The 19,737-nt window shown below is 42.0% G+C and overlaps 2 pseudogenes; one reads left to right on the top strand and one right to left on the bottom strand.

Moving 5' to 3' along the window:
- Nucleotides 1-9,004: 9,004 nt before the first annotated feature.
- On the bottom strand, nucleotides 9,005-10,914 carry LOC117696034 (E3 ubiquitin-protein ligase ZFP91 pseudogene; annotated as a pseudogene).
- A 5,430-nt stretch (nucleotides 10,915-16,344) lies between these two features.
- The window catches only part of LOC117696033 (preferentially expressed antigen in melanoma-like protein 7), a 24,414-nt pseudogene continuing 21,021 nt past the window's right edge, over nucleotides 16,345-19,737 (top strand).

Raw genomic sequence — 19,737 nt, 5'->3', positions numbered from 1 at the left:
CATGGCTTTCAGGTAGGGAGATGCTATGGATATAGCAAGATAAAGAATTATTTCAGGGAAAATACTCTTTAGCTTGCTTCTTTTCCCACTAATTAGATAAACAGACTCGGCCTCAGTCACTGTTCTGGCAATGTCATAAACCTGTATTTCCCATTAGACACTATTTTTCCAGAACCACATTTCCTTTTAGGACCTCCTGGAAAGTCAAAAGCACCCATTCAACCCAATCACATCTACAGCTCACATGCTGGGAAGCTGGTATCAGGACATTCAACCTGAAGTCCACACTTTTGTTTGAAACCATCTACAAATGTATCTCATGACCCTAAATGTCAAAGTTAAAGGTCACATATCCAAACTATCCTTGAATTCAATGAATGGAACTGTTGGAGAGAATCTGTGATATGCATGTTGTTACTTTGACTTCCTTAAGCTTTAGATCCAGTAGCCACACTGAGCTGTAGCCTGCTCTTTGGGAGATTGAATTGTGAGAATTGTCAATTTTATGCTTTCACGGGGGTCACTATTTCCTTCATTTTTCACTCTTTTTGAATTTTCAATCATTTTGAATTAGGGTATTTTAGGGTATACAGCAGATATTGGTAAGAAAATAAGGCCCTTCCTCAGTGGGCCAAGTCCTTGAATGTTACATCCTCAGCTTTCTATAAATGGCACAAAGCAGTTCAACTTGAGGTCTCAGGACTCAGGAGAGAGAGTCAGAAAAATCAGTCTTAAATGACAGCTACATATGGAGTTCTAAGCTAACCTGGGTGAATGATATTTCCTACTTCAAAACTGTAACATCAAACAAGGAGCCAAAAAAAATTTACAATGACCAAATATCAAAATTACTGAGGTGAAATGGGAGACTGAATAGGAGAAGCATGAATGGTCTGCCTGGGTGAGATGGGGCATCCTAATGGATTGAATGATTTACCTGATCAGCACACTGCTTTCAGGTTTTCCCATCCTAGCAGGAGCAGGTAGTTGCTCCAGGCTCCAAGCCTCAGAATGTCTTGTACAGCCACACTGAACCTTATATCCACCTTTCCTCACACCTTCCCTTTAGCCCCACCTCTCAGCAATAATCTGCCACCTGAGTGAATCATAAAGTTTCCACCCATTTAATTATTTTGACATTTACATCTTTAGTTAGATTGAATCAGATTTCTATATGAGAATGTTTAAAATCAAGAGACTGGTCAAGGTCTCAGGCCTCCAAGATGTTTCTCCTCAAACTCTGAGCTCTGAGATTACTTGTCCTAATTAACTATATATTTTGGGAGTTTCTTGTCTGTTTGTTTGAAACATGGTTTTCCTGTGTAACTGTGGCTGTCCTGGATGGCACTCACCATGCACTCTGGTCTGGCTTAAACTCATTATGAAACCCCTGCATCAGCTTTCCCGGTAGCTACTAGGTGGATTTGAGCCATAACACCTGGATTCTCTTCTGCTCTCCTTGCCCACACTGCATTCATGGGAGACTGACTGTGCTGATCAGAAAGGGTCTTCTAGTGAAGCAGTGGGACTTAGAAGAAGCATGAATGGCATCAAGGCACACACAATTATATATCAGGGATTGCCTTTGCTTCCCACATGCTGGGATTACAGTTATATTCTATCACATTTCAGCATGTGCCACCCCAGCATTTCCAATGAAGAACTGCTTGGTCTAGCCTTTGTTGGTTCTAAAGCCATAATTCTCCAATCTGCTTGTGAAGCTTGTTCAAAGTATCCTAGTTCCCGAAGACTCTACTAATTCCAACCAATCTTGGGTGAATTCATCCCAGGGAAGAGATCAACAGGAAGCCTGGGAACTCAGGCTATATTTTGATGATAAATAAACTATGCTTAGTTCTCCCAGCCCTCATGATTGTAACAGACAATGTTTTATTGTTAGCATTTACAAATACTGTTTTTTTTGTTTGTTTGCTTGCTTTGCTTTCCTGAGACACATCTTATCCCTGGATGTTTTGAAACTCACTATATAGGTCAGATTGGCTTCAAATTCAAAGATCAGCTTGCCTCTGCCTCCCTGTTGTTGGGATTAAAGGCACACTCAAGAATGCCAGGCTTAAAGTGACATAAACATCATCAGTCAAGGCACTTGAGTAACTCACAGCTGTCATTACAGCATGGATTGCCTTGAATTCAAGGTCACATTGATATCCTTTTTGTTTGTTTGGTTGGTTGGTTTTTGGTTTTTCGAGACAGAGTTTCTCTGTGTATCCCTAGCTGTCCTGGAACTCACTCTGTAGGCCAGACTGGCCCCAAACTCAGAAATCTATCTGCCTCTGCCTCCCAAATGCTGGGATTTAAACGTATGCACCACCACTGCCACACTGATATTCTTAATGTGAATGTTTTTTTTCAAAAAAAAAAAAAAAAAAACACAGAAACCATACTTACCCAATCAAGCATCCCTCAGTTTCTGAGACGGGAGAAGGCCAGGCAAGGTTATATAAAAATATTTCATTTCAAAAAAAGACAAATCAGTTATAATATATATATATATATATATATATATATATATATATATATATTATTTGAAGTGAGGGTACAGGGCTAGACTAGCTTGCATAAGATAAGGAATCCTGATAATGCTAGGGGCTTACCTGATCTGGACTCTGCTGAAAGGTCTCTGAACCCAGGCAGGAAAAGGCTCTGACTCCAGGCACCAAGACTCTGAGGTTTCCTCTGGATGCTGTGACTTTTTGTATACTTTTCAAGTGGATGCTCTGACTCTTTATATACCTTTCCATTGAACCCTCCCTTTGTAGCCACACCTTCTCAGCCAAAAATCGGCCTCTGATTCAATAGTTGAGAATCTCCCCACGAGATCATTTTTAGATTTTGATGATATAAGTGGATTGGATCAGATCCATACTTAGGAAAAAACTTAGGCCAGACTTATATCAAGAACTGATTTATTGAAGCAATTGGTTGTGCCTTTAATCCCAGCACTCCTTAGGCAGATGCAGGAGGATCTCTGAGTTCCAAGGCAGCCTTGTCTACAGAGTAAGTTCCAGGACAGTCAGGGTCACACAAAGAATCTCTGGCTTGAAATAAACAACGCAAAACAAAAAGAGAAAGAATACAAAAATCTCCAACAGAAAAAAAAAAACTTTTTAAATTGATCTATGTACTTTGCTTTTTAAGGTTTTGAGATGGGGTTTCTTTCATTGTGTATCTAAGATTAGTTGGCACTCCATTTGTTGACCAATCCTAGTTCCTCAGTCTGACTAAATCTGTGTTATGATGTAAGATTCTACTTCTGACTTAGTTTTATTCTTATTTGACAGCATTGTTCAAGATACAGTAGAAGCTTATCACCTTCACTTACTTCTACCCCTGTGACTAAGGACCACCTAGGAATACGAATCTACCATCCATCATGATTTAGTGTGGGAGGTGCTTCAAAGAACTCATTAGTGGTCAGTTTCTAGTGAGGGAAAGAGGTGGAGCTTTTTAAACTTTGGAGTGAATTCTAGGTTAGACTTTTATTTCCAGAAAGCTCTCAGGATTCAGGCACAGTTTTTGAAGCAGAGGTGCATACAGTGTTCTGATTTGCACACTACACAGTGAGCACAACTTGCTTCATATATTCTTGCTAAAACTTGAAATCTCCATTGCTAAAATGCTAATCTGAGGTTCTGGCAAGATCCATGACACTTCTCCTCAAACTCTGAGCTCTTGGATGGTTTTAAATTTTTCTACATTAAGACTCTGTTACTCAAGCCTCTCTGGAACTCACTATGTATCTTTCAAGTCACTGAGAAGATGAGAAGACACTAAGAATTTTTTTCTTTCTTTCTCTTTTTGTTTTGTTCCTTCCTTCCTTCCTTCCTTCCTTCCTTCCTTCTTCCCTCCTTCCTTCCTTCCTCCATCTTCCTCTCATTTTATTTCCTTTCCGCTTTCTTTTCATTTCTGTATGATTTGATCTTTGATGAATCATTGCCATGATGTGGAGAAAGTACATCTAGGCCTCAGTAATCTTCCAGTCTGGGTGGATGTGTATGTAAATAGGGTATATTCATGTTGATATCTCAGTGCAGGAAAGAATGAACGGAGATACTAGTGAAAATCAGGACTCCTTGCAAGACTGAGTGCTGTGTTGTGTAAAGGCTGATTTTAGGGCTAAATTGTACTTCTACCATGGAATCAGTTGTAAGGTCTCCATACAGAAAAGACAATGAACTGAGACCATGTGGCAAGGTCTTTCATCCAGAGTGCTGGGATTAAAGGCTTGAGCCAGCCCTTGAAGGTTCACTTGAAAACTTCTGAGATGGGTTATCAAAGTGTCCTTGAACTCCAGATCTTTCTGGCTATGAAAGCCTCCTAAGCTCATCCTGAAATTCAAGTGGGGATCTGCTTTGGTAATGTAATTCCTTGCTTTTTATTTGTTTGTTAGATTTCTTTTAGTTTTTTAATATCCCAAACACTGTTCCCTCCAGTCCCCTATCCCACAGATCCTCCTCCACTCCCCTTTCACCTGTTTCACTTCAGCTTGAAAACACAAAAGGTCAAGCAGGTCTAGCAATCATTTATAAAGTGATAGAAGATGAGGAGTTCAAGGCCAGCCTGAACTACCTGACACCAGTAAAAAGAAAGAAAGATAACACAAAGAAGGATGCTTGAAGGAAAATGGGGAGGGGCTGCATGAGGGGGTCTGGTAGGAGAGGGAAGTTGATATTGGGATAATAAGTGAATAAATAAACTAATTTTAAAAAGAATGATGCTGATTACACAGGTTTTCTCTTTTGTTTTGCTTCAGCAATATTTGATCCTAGCCTGAGTATCTGAATAGTAAATGTTGAAATTCACCAAAACTTCCTTCATCAAACCTTACTTTGATTCTCTTGGATACTTTGCATTTTTTTTTTTTTTACATATACTCGACAAGGCAGATATACAAGTGGGAAATCTAGTTAAACTGTATACATTCTGTTTTATAACACTACCCTGAGGCCGGAGGATTACTCTTACTCACGGGTTAACATAACCTACATAATGAGTAGCTGATAACTGTTAGGTATACTAGGAGAAACTACTTGGGGAGAAAAAAAAAGTCTAAGAGCAAGCCGGTCAGAAGATACTAGAAAGAAAATTCCAATACTAAGTGGTTAACTACACTCAAGGAAATATAAGGAACAAATGATTCCACATCACTAAAATCAAAAGAAGAGAATCACACATATACACAGTAGCACCAAAAATATACCAGGAATTAGAAAATATTGACATTAATATCTCTCAAGATCAATTGTTGAGAACTGCACTAGTCCCACGTTTGGGGGCCAAAAAATGTTGGGGCCTAGGCTGGCCCACTTTGGGCGGCCTAAAATATTGTGGCCCTCTCCACTCCACTGTTTCCTGGCCCAGGCTGCTGCTCCAGTCCGAGGGTTGGGGTTCAGCAAGAGAGAGAGTGAGGACAGACTCGAAGAATGGAGACCAGACAGAGTGTGTTTCAATCCCATTGATTCTTCAGTCTCTCTTACTAGTCCAAGTCCCGAGTCTTGAGTTCCTAGTTCCTAATTCTACTCCTCTCGTTGTTCTCTTCCGAGTGTCTAATGTCTATTCCTACTTCTAGTGTCTGAATCTCTGTTATTCCAAATTGTTCTCTCTTTTTATATGTCTCACTCCTAAGCCATGCCTTTTGGTCATGCCTTAATCATGCCCTTAGGTCATGTCTCTAAATCTGATCTCTAAGCCACACTCTCAAGTTACACACCTTAATCTCACACACCTTTAATCTCACACACCTTTAATCTCACACACTCAAGGAAAGTCCTGGGTATGTAAAGCAAGATGTTATCAGAGTGTGCTCAGTTGTTGTAGGCTATTGTAATCCAACTCTCTTGTCAGGTATATGGCTCAAGATGGCTGCAAAGCTGATAGCCGCTTTCTGCTAAAAGTCAGCTCCCAACAATCAACGAACTCAATTCCCTAATAAAATGACTCAGGCGCACAGAATGGATGTATAAACAGAACCCATCATTCTGCTGTATACAAGAAACACATTGAGCAACAAAGATAGACATTACTTCTGAGTAGATGGCTGAAAAACAAAGGTTATAAAGCAAATGGACCAAAAAGGAAAATATAGAAACCAGTCTAATATCTACTAACAAATTTCCAACCAAAAGTAAGCAAAAAAGACTGGGAAGAACACTTCATGTTCATTCAAGGAAAATGTACCAAGAGGACGTCTCCTTGTAAACATCTATGCCCCAAATGCAAGAGCACCCACATTCATAAAAGAAACACTCATAAAATAATTTGAGAAGGTGGAGGCAGGAAACAGCCTTCCTCACTGCTGACTTCCACCTGCCTTGAGTTTGGAGTTGAGGCCTCCCCAACTCTTGTTCCTCAGCAGCCTACAGTGTCTGACCATGTTTGACCCATGGAGAAATGCAGTAATCAGCTTGAAACTGTACTGCTGTGGGCTAGCCTTGGAGTGGCTGCTTAAATTGCTTGGCTTCCTGGCTGTGTCGTTGGAGGAGACCAATGCCATCATGTCTCCTAAGTAGGAGCTAGAGGTCTGTGTGCCGGAAGTGTATCTTGTTTTATGTAGAGGTCCTCGATCTACTTGGATTCGAGCTTCATATAAAGAGATAGAAATGGATCAATTTACATTCTGCTACTGGCAGACTTCAGGTTAGACCAGCACCATTTGTAGAAGATACTGTCTTTTTTCTACTGTATGGTTTTGGCTTCTTTGTCAAAGATCAAATGACCATAGGTATGCAGGTATATTTTTGGGTCTATTTGGATTCTATTCTATTTATCAACTAGTCTGTCTCTTTACCAATACCATGTGGCTTTTATCATTATTGATCTTTAGTAGACCTTGAGGTCAGGAAAATTCCCACAATTTTTTTTTTTTTTTTTTTTATGGTTCAGAATTGTTTTGCAGTCCTGGGTTATTTTTATTATTCCATATGAAGTTGAGAACTGCTCTTCCTCTATCTGAGAAGAGTTGAGTTGGACTTCTCATGGAGATTACATTTGGTAAAATGGCCATTTTACTATAGTAATCCTACACTTCCATTAGCATCAGAGAGCTTTTCCCCCTCTGAGATCATCTTCAATTTCTTCTTTCAGGGACTTGGCATTATTCTCATACTGATCTTTCACTTGCTTGGTTTACAGTTTCACCAAGATATTTTATATTATTTGACTATTGTGAAGGGTGTTATTTCCCTAATTTTAAAGCCATTTTGTCCTGTGTATGGAAGAAGGCTACTGGTTTGTTTGAGTTAATTTTGTAATCTACCCACATTGCTAAAGCTGGCTGTTTTTTTCCCAATAGTCATCAGGTGTTTCTGACAACAACTGGCCAAGTCTTCAATGGCTGATTCTGAAGGACACAGGGAAGAACTGCACTTCTAATTTTCAAATGATGAGTTCAATTAGGGTTTTAGTTTTCTGAGAGGTATAAGCATGTAAAAACAGGATCCGTGTTCCCAATGACAGTAATAAACAATCACAAGGCATTAAAGTCTCTACTCAGAGGAAAATAGATAATTCAAAAAAAAAAAAAAAAAAAATTATCGTACAGATTTTTGCTTTTGTTTTTGTTATTGAAGCTTTCTCTCTTCTAAAGAGGACATAAGACAGAACACTTTACTCTTAACCAAATCTCTAAAACTTTTAGATTTTGTTCCTTCATGAATAACAGGGTCTGGTCTTCCACTAACTGAGAGCTGGAATGACCATAACAAACAAAAACCAAAATCAACACAAGGGGCCAGCAGGGATATATATGCAAAGAATGGTGAAGACAAGAGAAGATAAATTCACAGAAGAAATTCTTTTGTTTGTGATCCAGACCTTGACCAACAAACATTCCTCATCCCTCAAGATTCTTGTATCTCGAATGCTCTTAAAATCTCCAAGAGCACACTAGTTACCACAAACCTATCAAACTTTCCTAAGGCTTCAAAAAGCACTAGGCTACTAAAGTGACTCTGTTAGTGCTGAGGACCAGCTTTCTTTAAAGGCCACTGGAGAACTATGATTTTAGAGGCTGGCTGTGCTTCTTTAACTTCTAAGCCTTGCCTTCAGAATACCTCTTGTAGGAAGGATCCCATGTCAGAATAATCTACTCTCCCAGCCCCACAAAACATAGCAACAAAGACCCTCCCCCCACCAAAATAAGACTTTCCATTAATAAATAAGGAATCTCAGGTTCCACAACACAAAACACACATGTTCAAAGTGCAAATTTCTGCCATTAGCCTGGGACTTTTCTCACTGACAGAGAGCCCTATCTTACAGCCAGAAAGACTGTACAGAGGGCAGTACCCTCTCTGGGAGCCTGCTTCCAAGCAAGTGAGCACCATTAAGAGCATTATGGAGGTTCAGACATGGGGGAACTGAGGCGCTGGGATCCACTGAAAGGGAAGGAGGTGGTCCCCATGTATCCTTCCTTCCCAAACCCAGTGAGTAATGGAAGAGGGGTGAGGAGATATGTGCTGTTTTAACTGCATCCTGCAAGGGGCCCTAAAGTGCCAAGTCAAGCTGCAGCCTCCAGAAAATAGAATTATATAATATTGAGGATAAGTGTTGGTTGTTGCAGTGGGGAGAAGCCAGAGCCATAGGACAGTAGTAGAGGAGAAAAGATTTAGATGATAGTAATATACTATTATGAGTTCAAAGCTGATCCAGAGCACATCAAAGTTATAGGTTGGAAAAAAAGAGATCTGCCAATGAGCAGGAAGTCTGCTGCTGGCTAGAACCTAGTATGTTGCTGCTTTTTAATCAACCTTTCTGGTAAAGGCTACATCAATATTTTAAGGATGAGGAAAAAGAGTTCAGGGAATGGGGATGGTGTGGTGTGGTGTGTGTGTGTGTGTGTGTGTGTGGTGTGTGTTGTGATCCACAATGCAAAGAACAGGCCCCTCAGTTATTTTACTAGATTTTTAAATGCTTTAATTTTTTTGTCTTTTTATCTTTTAAACACAAAGTCTGCACTGCCCCAGTGCCCAAAGTCTTCCTTACACTAGGGTCCAGTAGTAGAGTCTGTATCTTCAATCAGAACCTCTGTGATAGCACCGAGTATATCCGAGTTCATGACCAGCCCACTGCTGCCCTTCCCACAAAGATCTTCCCGTCAGCCATAAGGCTCACCCGTTCTGTCCCACTGCAGTATGACTTTGACATCCCTTCAGCTTCTAGCAGTAGGCACTCTCCAGATGTTGAGTTTCCAAGGGCTCAGGAAGAAGAGGAAGCCCCTGACCATCTGCAGGTTGTGTCAGGGGCTCTGGGTTAGTGCTGGTGATGAGGGCGCCCGCATTGGCTGCCAGAGCTTCTGCAATCAGCACCTCAGGGTGGCTTTTTGCTTTTGTGCCACTACACTGTCCTTCTCTTTTTTTTTTGCCACAGATATTGCAAGAAAACTGGTAGAAGGGTCTGCATCACATTTCTTCATGTGCCAATTGAGAGATGCTTTTTGTCGACTAGTAAATCCACAGATCTCACATTGTAATGGCTTCTCGCATGTATGAATCATCCAGGTACTGCCAAATTGTGGGAACTCTTGAAGGCCGAGCACAATATTCACAGATATAACCCTCTGGTCTGTATGATGCTTCACATGTCGCAAAAGTTGTTTCTGGAGCCTGAAGTCCACAGGAGGGATGGGGACATACATATTTTTTTCAGCAAATGCTGGTATTTAATGTGGTGCTGCAAATAGCGAGGCTGAGCAAGAACAGTCCCACCTGCTTCTACCTCACAATGGACATACTGGATTGGAGGCTTTTTTTCTCCTTTTGGGTAACCGTGGACTTTTGTCATCTTTCGCCTTCTCCCTCTCTTCCTAGGAGGCTCCTCATCTTCCTAATTTCATTCTCTTCTTCTTTCACCTCTACTTCTACTTCCACTTTAATTTATTTCTTTTTCTCTTCTTTCACCTTCCCTGATTTCCTCCGTGGCTTTGGGGTCTCCCTTTCAAGGTGGGGCTTGTAAGTCTCACCTCTTGGGTCATCTTTGAATGGTATTTCCTCTTCACTGATTAACATTTCTTCCTCCTCCTCTTCCTCATCACTACTAATGCCACGGGAGACTGATGTTCTTCTGGAACGTCATAATCAATGATCTGTAATGGTTCTTGTTAATTGCAAACTGTTGCTTACTGAGGCTTGGACAAAGTTGAGCCCGAGTTTTCGGTCATCTGTAGAGCATGAGACAAGACAAGTCTGATCAAGTCTCATTGCTGAGATTTATAGGCTTGCACGTCTTGTGGACATCACTGCCTAGGTATAGCTTACAGCATAGCTATGGACAACTGCAATGCCTCTGGATAGACATCTATCATGATCGTAGATCACGTAGCACGTGAACTGCACCTTGCAGTGACTACCATGCTTAGTGCCAGTAACAGAAACACTGGATATATGCCTGTTGTAGCTATGCCATCTTCGTTATATGGTTCAGATTGCAGGATCTAGCACTGCTAAGTCGGCAGGTTCGTCTGCAGACAGTTGTAGCTCGCTGAGGATTCTCACTGTCTGGAAGAGACAGAACTGCTACTACTGTGCAGTCCTGAGGTATAGTGTGCTCAGAATCATCTTCTCTCTTCCTGGGATCTAGATGATATTCTTGCAGTTGTTTTTCATCATGGAGTCACAGACACTCTTGCCTGGCAGGAGTGGGCCGTGGCACGGGCACCCCACCTCAGGCTGTTGCTGGGGCTGTGCCTCTGCCGCTGGCTACTCGGTCTTCACTCACAGGTGCCCTCCACTGCCTCAGCCTTGGCTGCTCGCGGTTCTACAGGCGCCTCCTCTGCGCCGCGCCTGAGCTAGATTGAAGCAGCTTGGCCGCCGCTGCGGGAGGGCCCCTTCCTGGTCCTGCTGCTCCTGGAATCGCAGCTCCTCCGTCTACCCCAGCATTGGGCTCGTCCATCCCCATCCCTGCTTCCCAGGCGGTGGAGGCTGCCTTGACCGCGGCACAGCTCTCCCTGACCCCCTTTGCTCCCAGAGGGTGGGGCTCCCTCACTCCACAGCGCCTCCTCCCCCCTTTACCACCCCCCCCCGCCCCTCTACCCCTCCACCGGTCCTAGGGCGACCTTTTTTTGGTTTTCAAGACACGGTTTCCCTGTGTAGCCCTGGCTGTCCTGGAACACACTCTGTAGACCAGGCTGGCCTTGAATTCAGAAATCCTCCTGCCTCTGCCTCCCAAGTGCTGGGATTAAAGGCGTGTGCCACCGGGCGCTGAAGAAGCTGTTTTAAGTGGAGGAATTCTCTGACAGAATTTTGGCGGCCACTTATGTATACTCTCATATCATCCACAAAGAGTAATACCTAGAATTCTTTCTTTACAATTTATATCCCAGGGACTTCATTTTTGTTGTCTATTTGCTCTAGCTAGAATTTCCAATGTTGTATTAAAAAAAATAGAGTGGGCAGCCTTGTTCCTCATTTTAGTGAGATTGTTTCAAGTTGCTCTCCATTCAATTTGATGTTGGCTGCTGTTTGATCTATATTGCTTTAATTAAGTTCAGGCATGTGCCTTCAATTCCTCATCTCTTCAAGACTTTTAACATGAAGCTGTGTTGTATATTATCATAGGACTTTTCAGCATCTAATGTGATGATCATGTGAATTTTCTCTTTGAGTTCTTATATAGGGGATTACATTGATGGGTTTCAGTATATTGAACCATTCCCTGCATCCCTGGAATGAAACCTACTTGATCATTGTGTATAATCCTTTTGATATGTTCTTGGATTTGGATTGTCAGAATTTTATTGAGAATTGTTGCACCAACATTCAAAAGAAAATTGGACTGAAATTCTCTTTCTTGTTGGGTCTTTGTATGTCTTAGGTATCAGTGTAAATGTGACTTCATGAAATGAATTAGGTAGTGTTTCTTCTGCTTTTATTTTGTGGAATCGTGTGAGAAGCACTAGCATTAGGTCTCCTTTGAAAGTCTGAGAGAATTTTCACTAAAACGGTCTGTCCTTGTGCTTCTTGTAGTTTGTAGCCTTTAATGACGGCTACTATTTCCTTAGGTGTTATGGGTCTGTTTAGATAGTTTACTTGATTCTGATTTAACGTTGGTATGCGTATCTAGAAAATTATCCATTTCGTCTCCTATCTAGAAGGTTTGGATGTGCATAAATGGGGGAAACCACTTAATGATGCAAAATAAACTCCCAGCATTTCTTCTTGATTTCTCAGATGATTATACTGAAGATCTCATGTTGAGCCTGTTTTGTGAACAGAGTTGATTACATGCTACTCTTGGCTGCTTCAAAAACAACAACAGAAAAAAAAGAAACCAGTCATGAGGCCTCATACATATAGGCTTTAGCGCTCAGGAGGTGGAGACAGTCAGATTACTCTGTTTATAGCCAGCTTGATCCACATAAAGAGTTCCCCATAAAGCCAATTTATCAAGCCAAACCAAGTCTCCAACAAAATAAATGGATTACTGACAAAATTATTAAAATTCCTGATTTAATCATATGTGTCCAGTAAGACAGGTCAATGACAAAGTTTTACTGTCAGAAGTGAACCATGGAGGTCAACTTCAAACTCAAATGCACATGCAAAGGGAACATGGAAACTTAAATAAGCCACAGATTTAAAAATTTTTAATTAAATTTTTTTTTTTGAAATTAACAATATAATTACAGCATACCCCCAATTTCCTCTCACCACATCATCCCACATACCCCTTGCTCTTTCAAATTCAGAGCCTATTCTCTGTTCTCTCTCTCTCTCTCTCTCTCTCTCTCTCTCTCTCTCTCTCTTCCCCCCAAAACATAAATACAACCTGCTCACAGGCTGCAAAACATTACTTATAGGTAAACCTTGAACTCATTATCTTTGCTTCTCTCTCTTTTTTGGATATTTTATTTATTTAAATTTCAGATGTTATTCCCTTTCCCCATCACCCTTGGAACCCCCTATCTCATCCCCCTCCTCCTGCTTCTTATGAGGGTGAACCACCACCCACTCCTGCCTCCCCACCCTTGCATTCTCCCACACTGGGGCATCCAGCCTTCACAGGACCAAGGGCCTCCTCCATCCTCCACTACATATATGGCTAGAGCTGTGGATCTCTCCAAGTGTATTCCCAGGCTGGCTGCTTAGACCCTAAAAGCTCTGGTTAGTTGGTATTGTCACTGTCCATATGGGGACACAAACCCCTTCAGCTCCTTCATTCCTCTCTCTAACTCTTCCATTGGGGGGACCCCATGCTCAGTTCAATAGTTGGCTGCCAGCATCCTCCTCTGTATATGCAGCCTCTGGCAGAGCCTCTCAGAAGACAGCTATATTTACACTCAGAAAACACACACTAGAAAACCCTCACACATTTGAGTATATAAACACACACTAAACAATTCAATCAGTAGACTCTTCACTTTCTAATTTACTATTTTTGAGTTCACACAATCAACTATGATTCAATACATCTACCACAAGAAGAACCAATCACAAAGATCCAGAAGATGGAATCTTGCGCTTAGGGGTGGGGCTACATAGGTTGGGTGTGGTATAAAAGGGTTAAGACAGAGTTCTGGAGTCTACAGTCTTTGCCTGACCTCACTGGGAATAGGACCTCTCTCACCAGTATCTTGATCAGGTAAGTCACTTGTCACTCTCCTCTATCAGGAGGCCTCTCACAGTCTGGACAGGCATATTACTAACTCAACTACATTTCAAGATGCTGGATTTAAAATAAAATAGGGCAAATTCATATATATATATATCTCGAAAATGATGATGATGAAAATGATGATAATTTGCTTCTATTGGGTTTGGTGTTAATGAGAAATTCACATTGCACTGGAATTTTCATGTTAATAGGTTCATTTGAGTACTATTAGGAGATGTGGTCTTGTCCCTTCTTCTAACCACATGGGAGCAGTCTTCCCTAATGGTCTTCAAATGAAGACATAGAATTCTCAGCTCCTCCTGCACCATGCCGGCTGGACAAGGCCATGCTCCCATTGTGATGATAATGGATGAAAACTCTAAAGCTATAAGCTAGAACAAATTGAATGTTTCCATAACAGTTGCCTTGGTCATGGTTTCTATTCACAGCAGTAAACCCTAAGACCCTAAATAGCTACCGAGGACTCGAGTATTGTTGTCATAGGCCTAAGCTTTTGTTGGAAGAGTGTGGGTTTTTTGGACTTTGCATCTGGAAAGTCATGGAATGCCTTAAGTGGGGCTTAATGGGCTGTCCTAGTAGGAATATGGAAGAGTTGTTGTTGAGAGTGATTTGAACTGTGCAGACCTGCCATAAGAGGTTTCAGTGGAGAAGAATTTTAGTATGGGCTAGTGATCATTTTTGTGGTATTTTGGTGAAGAATATGGCTGCCTTTTGCCCTTGTCTGAAGAGTCTGCCTGAGGCTAAGGCTAAGGTGAAGAGATCAGATTAATTGCATTGACAAAGGAAGTCTCAGCAAAGGCCAGCATAGACTTTGTCCTCTGGCTTACTATCACAAAGAGCATTTTTATCAATTATAGCAAGCTTAGAAAGAAAACCACAAATATATAGTTTAGGTAATAATAAAGGGGCACCAGGACAGGAATAGAATTAATCCTGTGCTTAGGAGATTAAGAGAAAGTGGTGATCTCAGAGCAAGATCCCACCCAGCTAAACTTATTTTTTGTGTGTGCAGTCAAACAAGGAGTAGTTTGGACTTTTAATCTGGAAAGAAATATAATCTAGAAATGGAGGGCACATGTGTAATCCAGATTTTGAGGCTGGAAGACACACTCTTTTGATCCAGATCTTTAGGAATAGTGACCATGAAAAAACTAGGCCCAGGCATTATGGTATATATCTTTAAATCCAGGAGACAAACCCAGCCATATTCAAACCACCACAAACCCTACTACCAAACCATTTCCTATCATATGTTATTTGAAATCTACTACTCAGGAGAGGCGTGAAAGTATAATATGTAGCTTAACTTTCCCCAGAATCCTCCTTACTCCTCCTCTAAAATGCTGATATTAGAGGCTCCTACTACCACACCTGGCAGCTATGCAGTATTTTACAAGTAAAGTGCACTAGCCAGGTGTTGTGCTAAAACAGAGTATTCTAATCCTCCCAGTGACAGTTAGGACCATGGCGAGGGGGGCAAGCCTAGGCTACAAAATGAGTTCCATTCAGGTTTTGAACTGTGCCCAATTTCACTGTAGCCTCCACTCTAGGCAACAACATATTTTAAAAAGGAAACAAATCTAGATGGTTTCCTAAAGTCATTCTTTTCCTAGACCTCAATGAACATGGGAAATCCCCTTCCTTGTAGCCTACACTGGCATCTCACCTCAGACTCACAGTCTTTCTGGTGCTCTCATTCAGTCAGGCTGCTTTGAGGACCCATGAGGTTTGGCTTTACATTCAGAGATCTGGCAGACACTTAGGCACCATTTTTTCCCTTCCTTCCTGCCTTCCTGCCTTCCTTCCTTTCTTTTACATTCTTCTTAGTTTTTTTTTCCATACAAGGTTTCTTGTATATCATAGTTGCTAGAACTAGCTTGTACTGGAGCCCATGGAGCCAACTGTTTGTACTGTCCTTTTCAGGGTAGTCTCTAGAGACGTAGACTGCAAGACAGCATTCATCAAGTCTCTTTAGAAGAATCTGGCTATGCTTTTCATTGCCTTGTCCTTTCCTGTCTTGCTTGCTTACGTAAGCCTTAAGGCGTCTATAGCGTGAACAGCACGGCACCTGCCTTGCATTGGATCGTTCCTCAGGCATGTATTAGATACTGGACAGCACATACTGATCATGCAGGCGTGTTTGCTCAACACAAAATATGTGGGATATCAGAGTGTGCTTTAGCTTGTAGGCTATTGAAAACAATCTTTCGTCAGGGTATATAGTTCAGATGGAGCAAAGTGATCTAGCAGCTTTCTGTAAAGTCGGCTCAAACTAGCTGTAGCTAAGCTGGCCTAACTAACAGAGATCTTGCCTCTGCCTTCTGAGTGCTTAGAATAAAGTATGTGCTACCACTAAACAATGGCAATCCATTCCTTGAGGACCTTGAAATATGATCAGTGCATGCTTGTCACATAAAAGATGCTGATCAGACTGCTTGCCCCTGACCACCTTTCAAAGGGAATAATTCAGAGGAGCAACGACAAGTGGTGTTACCTCATGTGCCAATGGTTAGTTGTGCACTGCTGCAGATTTGTGAGAGACCCTATATGAAGAGAGTGATAGGGTTGGCTTTGACCACCAGATTTACAACAGACATGCTGAGTTCCACACTGTGGCCAAGCAGGGATCTGGCACTTTGTGATTCCTTGATGCAGGGATTTACAGATTCCCAAGACATATCTTGAAAACTGGATTTCTGAATGCTTCAACAGGTCCATTCTGACTGAAGATTCATCAAGATGAGCTTCCAGGTCCCACCCACACTCCAGAGCTTGGCAGTACAGAGCTTGTTGAAGAATGAAGCCTTGGCCATGTCTGCTCTGCAGAAGCTGCCGAGAGTGTTCTTCCCACCACTCTTCAAGGCAGCCTTCATTGGCAGACACACAAAGATACTGAAGGCAATGGTGGCAGCCTGGCCCTTTCCCTGCCTCCCTGTGGGGCACTGATGAAATTCCATGACATGATGATATTGCAAGCTGGCTGGATGGTGTAGACATGCAGCTGACAGGAAATTTTCACCCAAGGTAAGCAATAACCATGTATGCAAATGGCTTATATTTAAGTGTAGGGAGGAGACATCTGGGTTCATGAAGAATAAGGTCAAAGGTGTATCAGAGGCTTCTGTTGGCATCATCTTAAAGAGTCCTGGACAGCTGTTGAGTCTTTGTATCAAATGTCCATTAAGTATGCAGTACACCTTGGAACCCATGTAGCTACATGACCCTGTATCTCTACCAAGTAATAGATATAGGAACAGCAGAAGTCCAGAGTAACAAATGGAGGAAGCAGGGCAGATCTCCAAATGCAGTTAAGGCCCTTGCCCAGCAGGCTTGAGTGCTATATGGAGACCAGCACTGGAAACTTAAATCTGTAGAGGACAGACAGACAGAGTACAAAAGCTAGCAGCTAACAAGAAAAGATGTCTAGAAAAAGCTGGCTAATGGCTAATCCTCCTTACACTTCTACCTGTTTTACCCACAGAAGACAGAAGCTTCAAGTGCTAGACCTTAGGAATGTGCACCATGACTTCTGGGATGTTTCAGCTGGACCAGTTGATGGAGACCGCTCAGCAGAGACTGTGTGTGAAAAGCAAATACCAACACGCCCTCATCGATATGCACTGAGGCAACGTTTGAAGGTGGTCACTGACCTTCACCTTGAGTTTGATCTGGATGAATACCAAACTTATCTATTGCAGTGGGCACAGGAGAGAAGAGGTCCCTGCACCTGTGCTGTGTGAAGATGCAGATAAGGGATTGTCTATGTCCACAGTCAGGAAGGTTTCAAGATTTTCCAGCCAGAGTGCATTGAGGAGTTAGAACTGAATACAGGGTGGACTCTGTCCACACTGGCATGCTTTGCACCTTGCCTGGGTCAGATGAAACATCTTCGTAAACTCCTTCTAACAGAAGTCCATGAAAAGCACTTTAATTTTCCAATTACGTCAACAGACACACAGTGAGAAGAGAGTCACCAAGTTCATTTCTCAGTTCTCCAAATTCAACTGTCTCCAGCATCTCAACATGATTGGTGTCTACTTTCTTGAGGACCACCTGGAATGAATTGCTTCGGTAAGGAAGGAGGAAGAGCTCTTTTTGATTCACAGCAAACGTTCCTTGTTTCCCATATAGATGAGTGGCCATTGTAGATTTAGCAATAATGATCAAGTCTTATCATGATGGTCACTGTTAACAAAACTAGAATGGTGTGACCTGAGTGGAAGACTCCAACAGGCTCCACTGGATGCTCACTGCATCCTACGGGATCACTGACCCCAGATATGTGGTTTCCCTGCTCTAGGTTAGCCCTGTCACTCTATGCCAAACTAATCCATTGTCTCTCCTCAGGTGTCTGAAGACCCCATTGGAGTTCTGTCCATTACTCTCTGCAAGTTCTCACAGTCAGACTTGGAGTCCTTTGCCCAGTGTCAAAGCCTCCATCATCTCAAACATCTGCATTGGCAGGTATCATTTTGTATGATCTGAGTCTTGTGCCTCTCAGAATCTCCTAGAAAAAGTCGCAGACACTCTGAAGACCCTGAATTAGAACATTGTAGAATGACAGACTCTCAGCTCAGCAGTGCACTTTTCCCTGCCCTGAGTCAGTGCTCACAGCTCATCGAGTTTATTTCTATGACAATGACATCTCCATGGCTGTCCTAAGGAACTTTCTGCATCACACAGCCAACCTAAAGCAGCTGAATGTCGAGCTTTACCTGCTCCTCTGGAATGCTATGAAACTGGTTTTGTCATCAGAGAGAGAATTTTTCCAGCTTTCTTCTGAGCTTATGAACACACTTTGTACTTTAAGGCAGCCCAGTCTGTCTCTTTTGCCTCTCAGATATGCCTTCAGTGTTCACAGCGCTGTATCTATAACATGGAGACCAGACTTTGCCATTGTGGCAGTAAATAGAAGAAGGTTGCTTTTGGTTACTAAGAAATGAAACTCTAGGGACAAGTCTATGACCAAGGGGCTCCTGAACACATGTCTTTTATATTGTTCAATGTGTTGGAAACAAATAGGCTGACTTTGACATCTAGAGAGTGGAAATATGAGGAGAAATGACTAATGGAATCATACATGTGCATTCAAGATGTGGATCTGTCCAAGACTAGATGTTCAGCCAGTCACTTCTGTATTTAATCTCAAAATGGACTATAATTGTTATAGTAGTCATGGTTAGTTAAATAAATACATAAATAAATAAATAAATAAATTAATACCTGTTATTAAAACTCTAGGTGGAGGGGCTCAGTAGATAACAGCACTGCCTTCTCTACCAGACACCTGAGTGTGATTCCTGACATCCACCAGGCATCTCACAGCCATCTGAAAATATAGTTCCAGAGGCTCTGGCTCTGATACCTCTCTTGCCTCCTCAAGAACTAGACACATGCTTGGTACACAAATATAACATGCTGACATAATCCCATACACAATGTGTTAAATAACAAAATAAGAAGAGGAACTTCTGTAGACTTGTTAATAGGTGCTGCCTTAACATCCCTGATAAAATCCCAGTTTTCTTTTGTGTTTGAGAACTGCATGGAGTTTGGCTCCAAAAAAAATGGGGGCTAGGGCTGCCCCACTGGGTGGCCTAAAATGTTGTAGGACTCTCCACTCTGCGCTTGGCAGCCAGGTGTATCCCAGCCAAGCGGCCGCTCTGCGTCCCGAGGTCAGAGTCAGCATGAGAGAGAAGTGAGATGGACATCGAAAGAATGGAGAAAAGGACAGAGTGGATTCAATCCCGTTTATTCTTGCATGTCTCTCTTCTAGTCTAAAAGTCCAAGTCTTGAGGTCCTAGTTCCAGTCCTATTGTTACCCCTCCTAGTTCCTAGTGGGACTCAATATGTTCTCTATCGAGTGTCTAATGTCTTACTCCTACCTACTAGTGTCTGAATCTCTGTACTCCAAAATGTTCTCGGCCTTTTATGTCTCACTTTGGAGCCATGCCTGTAGGTCCCCGTAAGTCATGGCTTGGTTCTTCTCTTAAATCTGATCTCTAAGTCACACCTTAATCTCACACAACTTTAATTCACACACACAAGAAAAAGTCTAGGTATCTAAAGCAAGATGTTATCACAGTATGCTCACCTGTTGTAGGCTAT

The sequence above is a fragment of the Arvicanthis niloticus genome, unplaced genomic scaffold (genome assembly GCF_011762505.2).
Source record: "Arvicanthis niloticus isolate mArvNil1 unplaced genomic scaffold, mArvNil1.pat.X S10, whole genome shotgun sequence".
Classification (NCBI taxonomy): domain Eukaryota; kingdom Metazoa; phylum Chordata; class Mammalia; order Rodentia; family Muridae; genus Arvicanthis; species Arvicanthis niloticus.
Note: the sequence above shows the minus strand (reverse complement) of the source record. Positions and strands in the feature narration are given on the sequence as shown.